Genomic DNA, 10969 nt, shown 5'->3' with positions numbered 1-10969 from the left:
GTGAGCCGTGGCCGCTGAGCCTGCGCGTCCGGAGCCTGTGCTCCGCAACGGGAGAGGCCACAGCAGTGAGAGGCCCGCGTACCGCAAAAAAAAAAAACAGCAAACAAACAAAAACTGTAAAATAGCTCATTAATAATGTTTCATATTAATTACACATGGAACTGATATTGTTTTGGATGTATTGGGGATAAATAAGATATATTATTAAACTTTATTTCAGCTATTTCTTTTTCCCTTTTTAAATGTGGCTACTAGAAATTTAAAAATTATTTACGTGGCTTGCCTTTTGTGGTTCATACTTTATTTCTAGCCAGGCAGAGGCAACTAGGAGTTAGACCCAGGGGGATTATTTGCTGTTTATTCTCTTTGGAACCCTTCTAAGAGCAGAGGAAGAGGTGAGAGAGGAAGCAGCCTCTCCCTGTCTGATTGGGGATTGGATGGAAAAGAGGTTAAAATCAGTTTGAGGGCATCCCTGCCAACTTTCTTTAGTGTACTGGTTCTCAGCCTCAGCTGAACTTTCGAATTTCCTGAAGAGCTTTCTAAAATCCTGATGTTCAGCCACACTACTGTCTGATCAAATCAAAATCTCTAGAGAATTTCTATTTTCCAAGATACCGACAGAGGTTCAGCCAAGATTGAGAACAATGGCTTTAGCCAGATTTTTTAATCCTACCTCCCTGGGAACAAACTACAGCTGTCTAGGAAAGTAGGCTAGCAACTTTTAGAAAGCAGAGACCTTAGATGATATTGCGGGGTGTTATTTGGGTCATTATATATTTTCTTTAAGATTAAAAAAAATGAGGTTGCTTTATTTCTGTTTTGTGAATTAATCTTGAAAGAACAGGGTTGGTTTAGTTATCTTGAAAATTCAGTCTCTTGGCCACTAGGGGGATTGGATTAAAACACTTGCAGAAGGATAAGCCTTTGTCCCTTGGAGAAACTCCTTAGAGAGGAGGTAAATTGGCACTGTCATCCTGGTAGGCAAAGGAGCAGCTTGTATTGCTACTTTTAAACTTTTATTTGACTTTAATCCTATAGCTGAAAGGGCGTGACCTTTGTTTTTTTTTTTTTTTTAATTGGGGTATAGTTGTTTTACAATGTTGTGTTAGTTTCTACTGTACAGCAAAGTGGAGTTCCCTGTGCTATACAGCAGGTTCTCATTAGTTATCTATTTTATACATATTAGTGTATATATGTCAATCCCAATCTCCCAGTTCTTCCCACCTCCCCTTTCCCCTCTTGGTGTCCATACGTTTGTTCTCTACATCTGTGTCTCTATTTCTGCCTTGCAAACCGGTTCATCTGTACCATTTTTCTAGATTCCACATATATGCATTAATATACAATATTTGTTTTTCTCTTTCTGACTTACTTCACTCTGTATGACAGTTTCTAGGCCCATCCACATCTCTACAAATTGAAAGGGCTTGACCTTTGTGTCAATGAAAAGCGATATAATCTTTCTGAAGATCATTTTAGCAATATAATTATAGAAAATATTTATGGAGGGCTCGCCCTGTGTCAGACACTGTGCTCAGTCCTTCACACACATTATCTCACTGAAATCCTCACAACAATCAGATGCAGCAGGTACAATTATTATCTTAATTTCAGATTAAAAAAACACAAGGGCTAGAGGGATTAGAGAACAAACCCCATGGCCACAGAGCTGGAAAATAAAAGATTTGAACCCAAGCAGTCTGTCCCTAGAACCTGCCTCTTAACCTCTAAATGATATCATATAAAATATACTTAGACTTTGCCCTGTGATTTTAGTCCTAGGACTTTACTAAAGGAAATGATCAGACAACAGCATAATTCAGAACACAACTAGATCTAGAAAAATCTCAATGTCCTTTTTCTTGTAGGAGACTAAACAGATTAGTGTATCGCCATAAAATAAAAAATATGTAACAGCTAAAAGTACTGATATAGAAGTGATGTATTGAAATGGAAAAAATCTTCATGAAGTATTATTAAGTTAAAAAAGCAATTTAGAAAACATATACAGTACAATATCCAGAAGGAAAAAGCCAGCGGGTATGTGTGTAGGCGGGAACACTAAAACATTAACAGTGGCTATTTTTAGAGGGAATATCAGGAATTTAAACTTTCCTCTTTACATTTTTCCTTATATTCTAATTTCTTCATAATGTCTTTTCAGGCAGTAATTTTTTTAGAGCAATGCAAATGAAGATATTTCAGCATATGAAAGAACAATGCCTGCTTAAAGGAAGTGAAAGGAGTTAGTGGGAACATCTTTGAGGAGGCCCTGGGCACTAAATTTAGCACTAGAGCTCTGGCAGCCAAAGGAAAAAGAGAAACATGTTGGTTGTATAAATTTCATAGTATTTCATCTTGTGTTTTATGAGAGAGTCTCTTAGGTGGTTTTCTGCATTTCTAACTGTTTACTCTTGTGTACTTCAGAGTGTGCGACCCTAAATAGATGCTCCACGCATATCCCAATTCTCTGTTACCAAGTGCCCTGAACTTGATTGAACTTGTGTTCACCGAGTACCTGCCATGTACCAGGCTGGGGGCCGAGTGCTAAATCTTCTCTTCCTTGCAACAAAACTGATTCATACCTTCCGCTCATCCCCCACCTGGAGTCCCATCCCATGCAAATGCTTCTGGTTCTAAAGTCTAGTTCAAGCACCACTACTAGAGCCTCCAGGGCAAGCCAATCGTCCCCTTTTGAGATGCCTATTGTACCACCAGTCCTCATGGGACAATTCAGTACATACACATTCCCTCATCTTTTCATAAGCATTCACTATGTCTCCACTATTAGACCGGAAACAACTTGGGAACATGGGCCTATTTTCTCTTATGTATAGAACTCTGGAATTCTAGCATTTTAGAGTTTGAAGGGGATGCCTGACAGCTGGGATGACCAATGCACCCTGGTTTGCCTGGGACTTTCCTGGTTTTAGCACTGAAGGTCCCAAATCCGGAAAACCTACTTAATCCTGGCAAGACAGCTGGGTACTTTCTGGGTACTCACTAATTATTACTTGATTAGTTGGATTATTTTATATGGTAAAATGCCTACTGGGCGCATTCCCATTTTTAGCTATATATTCACAAAATAATAACCCCTGTATTAACGTGGCTCTCTCTACTGCTGTGTTAGTATAATCTTCAGGCAAACTCTGAAAGCAGGAAAAGGCAGGGGTTATTAGTCCAGCTGAGAAAAGTAAGGCAGAGAAGAGTTTTGTAAATTTTTCCAGGTATTAAGTGAGTAGTCAAAATTATGAATTGGGTCTTTTGATTCCTATTCAGGGCTCCCTGGAATTTGAAAATACCCACCATGGAGCTTCCATTGTTTTAAATAATTGCGTAAGGCTTTTGTGAAGAAAAACACAAATTGTAGTTTGAGATCCAAAGGGCTTGCATAAATGGAACGTGGCATATCATCATCTTTCTAAATGGAACAATTCAATATTATAAAGATTATTTCCCCCAAATTAGTTAATAAGTTGAATGCAGTTTTAACAAAAATTCCAACAAGATTTTTCTTAGAACGTGACAAAATTATTCTTCAGTTCATCTGCTTACAATACCCACTGAAGAAGAGTTCAAGAAAATTTTGAAAAGGAACAGTTGTGAAGGGGGTAATTGTACTTCTAGGTTTTAAAAGTTATTAAACCACAGTGCTTTAAGCAGTGAGGTGTTGGCACAGAATTCATTCATCAATGGAATGAAATAAAAAGTCCAGAAAAAGAACCCAAAGCATCTTAGAAATTTGGTATATGATAAAGCTGGTTCAGGTCAATGGGGAATGATTTTTTAGAAAATGATGTTGGGCAAATAGACCGATTATATAAATGCAAATAGGGACTTCCCTGGTGGCGCAGTGGAGAGGACTCTGTGCTCCCAATGTGGGGGGGCCCTGGTTCGATCCCTGGTCAGGGAACTAGATCCCACATGCATGCTGCAGCTAAGAGTTTGCATGCCACAACTAAGGAGCCCTGGAGCTGCAACTAAGGAGCCCGCCTGCTGCAACTAAGACCCGGTGCAACCAAATAAATAAATATTTTTAAAAAATAAACGCAAAAAATTTAGGGCTCTATCTCTCCCAAAATGCCCAAATAAATTAACTTTTTTTTTTTTTTTTTTTGTGGTATGCGGGCCTCTCACTGTTGTGGCCTCTCCCGTTGCGGAGCACAGGCTCCGGACGCGCAGGCTCAGCGGCCCAGCCGCTCCGCGGCATGTGGGATCTTCCCAAAGGCAGGGGTTATTAGTCCAGCTGAGAAAAGTAAGGCAGAGAAGAGTTTTGTAAATTTTTCCAGGTATTAAGTGAGTAGTCAAAATTATGAATTGGGTCTTTTGATTCCTATTCAGGGCTCCCTGGAATTTGAAAATACCCACCATGGAGCTTCCATTGTTTTAAATAATTGCGTAAGGCTTTTGTGAAGAAAAACACAAATTGTAGTTTGAGATCCAAAGGGCTTGCATAAATGGAACGTGGCATATCATCATCTTTCTAAATGGAACAATTCAATATTATAAAGATTATTTCCCCCAAATTAGTTAATAAGTTGAATGCAGTTTTAACAAAAATTCCAACAAGATTTTTCTTAGAACGTGACAAAATTATTCTTCAGTTCATCTGCTTACAATACCCACTGAAGAAGAGTTCAAGAAAATTTTGAAAAGGAACAGTTGTGAAGGGGGTAATTGTACTTCTAGGTTTTAAAAGTTATTAAACCACAGTGCTTTAAGCAGTGAGGTGTTGGCACAGAATTCATTCATCAATGGAATGAAATAAAAAGTCCAGAAAAAGAACCCAAAGCATCTTAGAAATTTGGTATATGATAAAGCTGGTTCAGGTCAATGGGGAATGATTTTTTAGAAAATGATGTTGGGCAAATAGACCGATTATATAAATGCAAATAGGGACTTCCCTGGTGGCGCAGTGGAGAGGACTCTGTGCTCCCAATGTGGGGGGGCCCTGGTTCGATCCCTGGTCAGGGAACTAGATCCCACATGCATGCTGCAGCTAAGAGTTTGCATGCCACAACTAAGGAGCCCTGGAGCTGCAACTAAGGAGCCCGCCTGCTGCAACTAAGACCCGGTGCAACCAAATAAATAAATATTTTTAAAAAATAAACGCAAAAAATTTAGGGCTCTATCTCTCCCAAAATGCCCAAATAAATTAACTTTTTTTTTTTTTTTTTTTGTGGTATGCGGGCCTCTCACTGTTGTGGCCTCTCCCGTTGCGGAGCACAGGCTCCGGACGCGCAGGCTCAGCGGCCCAGCCGCTCCGCGGCATGTGGGATCTTCCCGGACCGGGGCACGAACTTGCGTCCCCTGCATCGGCAGGCGGACTCTCAACCACAGCGCCACCAGGGAAGCCCCCTAAATATATACCCAGAAAATAGAGTACTTTTTTTTTTTTTTTTTACATTAACTTTTAATGTAAAAAAAAAATAAGGCTGCAGAAGAATCAGAAGAAGAACCAGTGAATGTTTATGTGATCTTTGGGAGAAGAAAACCTTTCTAAATAAAACATGAAAGGCAGACATCATAAGGGTGAAAACAGATTAAATTTGACTACATGAAAAATAAATTTTTTAAAGGTTTAATAGAAATGACAATGTGGGAAAAACCTTTGCTGTGTATATGACAATTTGAAAGAATTCTTACAAATCATTAAGAAAAAGATAAACATACTAATAGAAAAATGGCAAAGTACACAATTTGCCACGGAAGTACAAATTATTAAAAGTTCTATTTCCTTAGTAAGCGAATGAAAGTAAATAAAAACCAAAAAGTTCTCCCCCTCCATTTTTTTATCTTACCTAATGATATTGGAAAAAAAAATTAAAACCGTAATATCCTTTGCTGATGGGAGAATAAATCAGCAGCCTTCCTGTAAGGCCAGTTGTAATAGGAATTAAAGCCTTATTAACCTGTGTTCATTTTGATCCAGCAATTCCACAACTATATATATTTTTAAGTAATAATAAAAAATATGTGCGGATACCTCTTTATGACTATGTGTGTGGGAATTTTATTTATTGTAGTTAAAAGGAAGAAACAACTTAATGTCTAGTTCTAGGGAGTTGGTTGCATAAATGACAGAATATTGCTCCAGTAGAATGAGAGGCAATTATACAAATATACTTTGCAGTTAAAGTTGTAGAAGAATATTTAAGGACATGAAAAATATTCATGACGATGTATATTGCTAAGTGAAAAAAAGCATGTTACTAGGCTGTACTCATAGCATGATCCTGTGTTTGTTTACACACATATGTAAACAAATACACGGAACATGACTTGTGCATTACAAATGATTTGTTCTTTTTTTTACGTTTTTGCATTTCTACTGTACACATTTATTGACTTTTTAATAAGAAAAATTAATAATTACTATTAATTATTGTTAAAGAGAACTTAGATCCTGGGTTAGTGTTTTTTTTGAGGGTATGGAATTGTTTGTGTGCTATGATATATATTTCTGTAATGCTTGAATTTTGTTTACTGAATTTGATCATTTTTATAGTCAAAAGGAAACAATTTTAAAAAATAAAGAAAGGGCTGGGGGGCGCTTCCCTGGTGGCGCAGTGGTTGCGCGTCCGCCTGCCGATGCAGGGGAACCGGGTTCGCGCCCCGGTCTGGGAGGATCCCACATGCCGCAGAGCGGCTGGGCCCGTGAGCCATGGCCGCTGAGCCTGCGCGTCCGGAGCCTGTGCTCCGCAACGGGAGAGGCCGCAGCAGAGGGAGGCCCGCATACCACAAAAAAAAAAGAAAGGACTGGGGAACAAAGAAGTGCATACTCTTTAATCCAACAATTTAACTTTTAGAAACGTTCTTAACCCTGAATGTGAGTAAATATTTATACAGAGATTGCTCATCATAGCAGTATTTACAACAGAACAAACAAACAAAAACCTGATAAAAAACATATAAGCACCATTTAAACAATACAGAGCTAGATAAATTATGACAGGCCCATTAGATGAACCTACAGCAGCATAGTGAAGTCAGCATGAATCCAGCCTGCCTGGATTCAAATCTCAGCTCCACCACTTTCTTGCTGTGTGACTTTGCACAAGTTACTTAACCTCTCTGTTTCAATTTCCTCTAATAAAATGAGGATAACAATAGTACCTACATCATTGGATGGTTATGAGGATTTTGAAGTCAGAGCCCATGCAGGAAACAGATGACACACTCAAATTAGATAATTTGAGTAGAGTTTAATAAAAGGACTCTTTACAGAGGTGTGGACAGGGTGTAGTGAAACCACCAAGGATAGTGCAGTACTCTGGGCAAGTAGTAGTAGGAAGTCATAGGGAGCAGTTGGGCAGGTATTGGAACGTGGAGAGAGAGAGAGTTCCTAGGAGGAGCTGTGCTCTTTGTGAAAAGCCCAGTGACCCTTCATACCTTAACCTCACCCTCCAGCCTTCTTCTGAGACATCTGTGATAAGTCTGCCACTGCTGCAATAATGGTGCATATAAACAACCCCAAATCTCACTGGCTCCAAACTGCAGACATTTGTTTTTCTCACTCCCAGGTTGACTGAAGCAGCTCTGCTTCAGGCTTTGGGTTGTTTGGGTTCAGGTCAGCTTCCTGGGCCTCTTATTTTGGGAACAGCCACCAAGAGGCCAAACCAAACAGGCAAGTCCCTTTCAGGCCTCTGCTCACACCAAGTGTGCAAACATTCCATTGGCCAAAGCATGTCCCATGACTGAGACTAAAGTAAATAGAGTAGAGCTATTTATATTCCACATACTCTAGTAGAAGCCAAACTCCCATGGCAAATCCTAACACAGGGAGAGAGGAAGAGAGTGGAGTTGGGAATGATAATCCAATGACAACTTGTCATTGGCCAAATCCAAGGAAGTGAGAGGGCACAGAAGCCGGGTGATGCAGTCTGTACAGGTTGGCCTTCGGGGGCACAGAGCAAGGTGGAAGATGGTAGAGGGGTCTGGAGAGGCAAACAAAAATATCTGTGCAGGATTACATGAGTTAATAGTTTTAACGAGTTTAGGATAGTGACTGGCATGTAAAAAAATACTATATTAAGTGTTAAATGAAATAATAAAATATGGTGCCATTGGAAATGATGTTTTCAAGAATATTTAATTAAACATTTAAAATGTTTATAATTAACTGTTAAATGAAAGAGGTTATAGAGCAGATGTACACTATAATATCATTAAAATATACAATATACCTAGAAGAAAGACGGGGAGGAAATGTAGCAAAATAATAATATTGCTGGGAGGTAGAATCGTGGGGAATTTTTTCCTTTCTGTGCTCTGTGTTCAGAAATGGGTTGCCACATACGATCTCATCGGTTGTGCACTGTACAACTCCAGGAGCCCCATTTGTCCCTCTGCACACCTTCAGCTTATACAACCTCCTTCATTGCCCACAGCTTCTAAAACACACATGTATTACTCTTGTGTAACCAAATAAATGCAATAAAAATTGCAACCTTGCTTTTTCTCCCTAAAACTCTTCAAAGACAACAGAAATTGACCTAGTTTGGCATTTTCACTAGAGTGGCAAAGAAATTATTCCAGTATAGTTGTCCTTCAAGATCCTGGGGAAATGGTACCAGGACCCCCACGGATACTAAAATTCATGGATGCGCAAGTCTCTTTTATAAATGGTGTAGTAGTTGCATATAACCTACACAATCCTCCTGTACACTTTAAATCATCTCTAGATTACTTATAATACCTAATGCAACGTAAATGCTATGTAAATAGTGTGCAGCAAGTTCAAATTTTGCTTTTGGGAACTTTCTGGAATTTTTTCCCCTGAATATTTTTGATCTGTTGTTTGGTTGAATCTGCAGATGTGGAATCCATGGATAAGGAGGGCCGATTGTGCTCTGAAATGATTGTTATAAGGCACACTCACCAACGCTTGAGGCAATCGAGGTTATACAGTCACCGTTGCAGAACTGAAAGGTATTTCTTCATGCATGTCATATAAATAGAGAAAACATGTTTGGCCTGCGTGAGTTACTACAATTTTTAAAATCCTTAATATATCTTCTTTAGTGGAGAAATTCAGAACTGCTGGATCAGAAATGGGATATTTCTACTAAATCCACAATGGAGAAGATTTAAAGTAAAATGAAAGCTTCTCTCTCCATGCCCAGTATGAAATGAGCCTAGCTCTTAAAGGCATTCAGGCCAACCCTGTACTTCCTGTCTATGTATTTCTTGTTATATGAGATAATAAGTATCTTTACTACTTAGGCCACTGTATTCTATTACTTGAAGCCAAAAATTATATGTATTCTCTTCAAAGGCCTCCCTTCCCAAGATAGAGTTAAACATCCCTTCCTCTGTGTATCCACAACCCCTGTGTATGTACCTCTATTTTAGAATTTAACATGTAGTGTAATAGTCATTGACATGACTTGTTTATGAGATCATTCAAAGAATTCATGGATTTTCCTTTCATTTTTGTAACCTCACTATCCTTCTTGGTACCCAACGCTGAAGCATTTGTTGAGTAGGTGTCAAGACTTCCTATGTTCACTGTTCTGGAAGGCGTGGAGGGCACTGTCTCTTGAGAGTGTGGGACAGCAGTGGACAGCCCATGTACATACTCAGGTGAGCCTGTTGGGAAAGGCTGAGTCACAAATACCCTAGAGAACCTCCAGCCCTGAGCTCCCGACAGCACACTCCTGAAAACTGGGAGACAGAACCAAAAGCCATCCTAGATGCGGGGTGGAGCAATTCAGAAGAGTATGTCTCTTTTCCCATTTGGTTCTTAGGATCCTTTTTAGGTATTATTTTTATTTTTTTATAAAAATATTTTTGGAGATTAAAATGTCGGTTTCATTGCAAAGTTAGATTGGAGGGTGTGGCTTGGTTGTGAAGTCAAATGGGTTTGCTAATACTCTTCTGTTTTGAACTTAACCCTCCAAAACGCCATGTTCCACCCCTGCTGGGACAGAAGCTGTCCTGTTTGGCTTACCACATGGCTGGGGTTACAGACCAGAAAACACCTGCACTCCACAGAGCAGGTTCCCAAGCACAAGTGAAGTCAGAAAGCCAGGCCTGCCAGGGGAGCATATACAGAGACATGAACTTCTACACTGGAGAACTGGTGCTGCAGATTCTTTGTAATCTTTTTCACTTTCCTCTCCTGGTTTGGATCATTGAGAGGTCACAGTATTTAAACATTTCCCCAACCTTGGTTTGGCTTTTGCTTTCTTACAATATGAAGAAAGTAGCCTCCGAACCAGCTGAGGAATGTGGGTGGCAGAGTGTGGACTGTTTCGTGTTTGATATCATCATATTTTGATACTTTCTCCACAAAGTCTCAGTGTGACGGCTGGAATGATCATTGGCAGAAATACATAGGATTCTGAATTTGAAAGTTTGGGCCACCGGTTGCAGTAAAAGTAACTAGTCCAGGGTGCTATTTTCAGAGTTCAAATATCCTAATGGGCAAATCTGCTAAACTAATTTGAAAAGTGTTAATGGGAAAGAATAGGTTTATGTGTTAGACCACCCAAACCTCATTTGCTTTTTTTATTTGATTTTTATTGGAGTATAGTTGATTTACAATGTTGTGTTAGTTTCTACTGTACAGCAAAGCGAATCAGTTATACATATTCATATATCTGCTCTTTTTTAGATTATTTTCCCTTATAGGTCATTACAGAGTACTGAGTAGAGTTCCCTGTGCTATACAGTAGGTCCTTACTAGTTATCTGTTTTATATATAGTAGTGTGTATATGTCAATCCCAATCTCCCAATTTATCCCTCCCCCTGCTTTCCCCCCTGGTAGTAAGTCAGAGAAAGACAAATATCATATGGTATCACTTATATGTGGAACCTCATTTGCTTTTCAGCAGTCACTTTCAATGTCTTGCCTGAAAGGAGGGTGTCCCGTAGGAATGGTAAGCCATGTTGCAGGTCTCTTCAGGGAGGCGGTTTTATCTGGCACCCCTAAATCACGGCATATAGGAAGCTCCTACTTTA

The 10969-nt window shown here is 39.4% G+C and overlaps 1 protein-coding gene across 1 annotated transcript in view; it reads left to right on the top strand.

Moving 5' to 3' along the window:
• Positions 1-10969, top strand: part of TRERF1 (transcriptional regulating factor 1) — a 309743-nt gene that overhangs the window by 31785 nt on the left and 266989 nt on the right. The window contains exons 2-3 of the mRNA XM_028479519.2: positions 8820-8934; positions 9478-9588. The gene's annotated coding sequence lies outside the window, so the exon portion shown is untranslated. The remainder of the gene's footprint in view (positions 1-8819; positions 8935-9477; positions 9589-10969) is intronic.

Source organism: Physeter macrocephalus, chromosome 18, assembly GCF_002837175.3.
Source record: "Physeter macrocephalus isolate SW-GA chromosome 18, ASM283717v5, whole genome shotgun sequence".
NCBI lineage: Eukaryota > Metazoa > Chordata > Mammalia > Artiodactyla > Physeteridae > Physeter > Physeter macrocephalus.
This window is presented reverse-complemented; position numbering and strand designations above follow the sequence as displayed.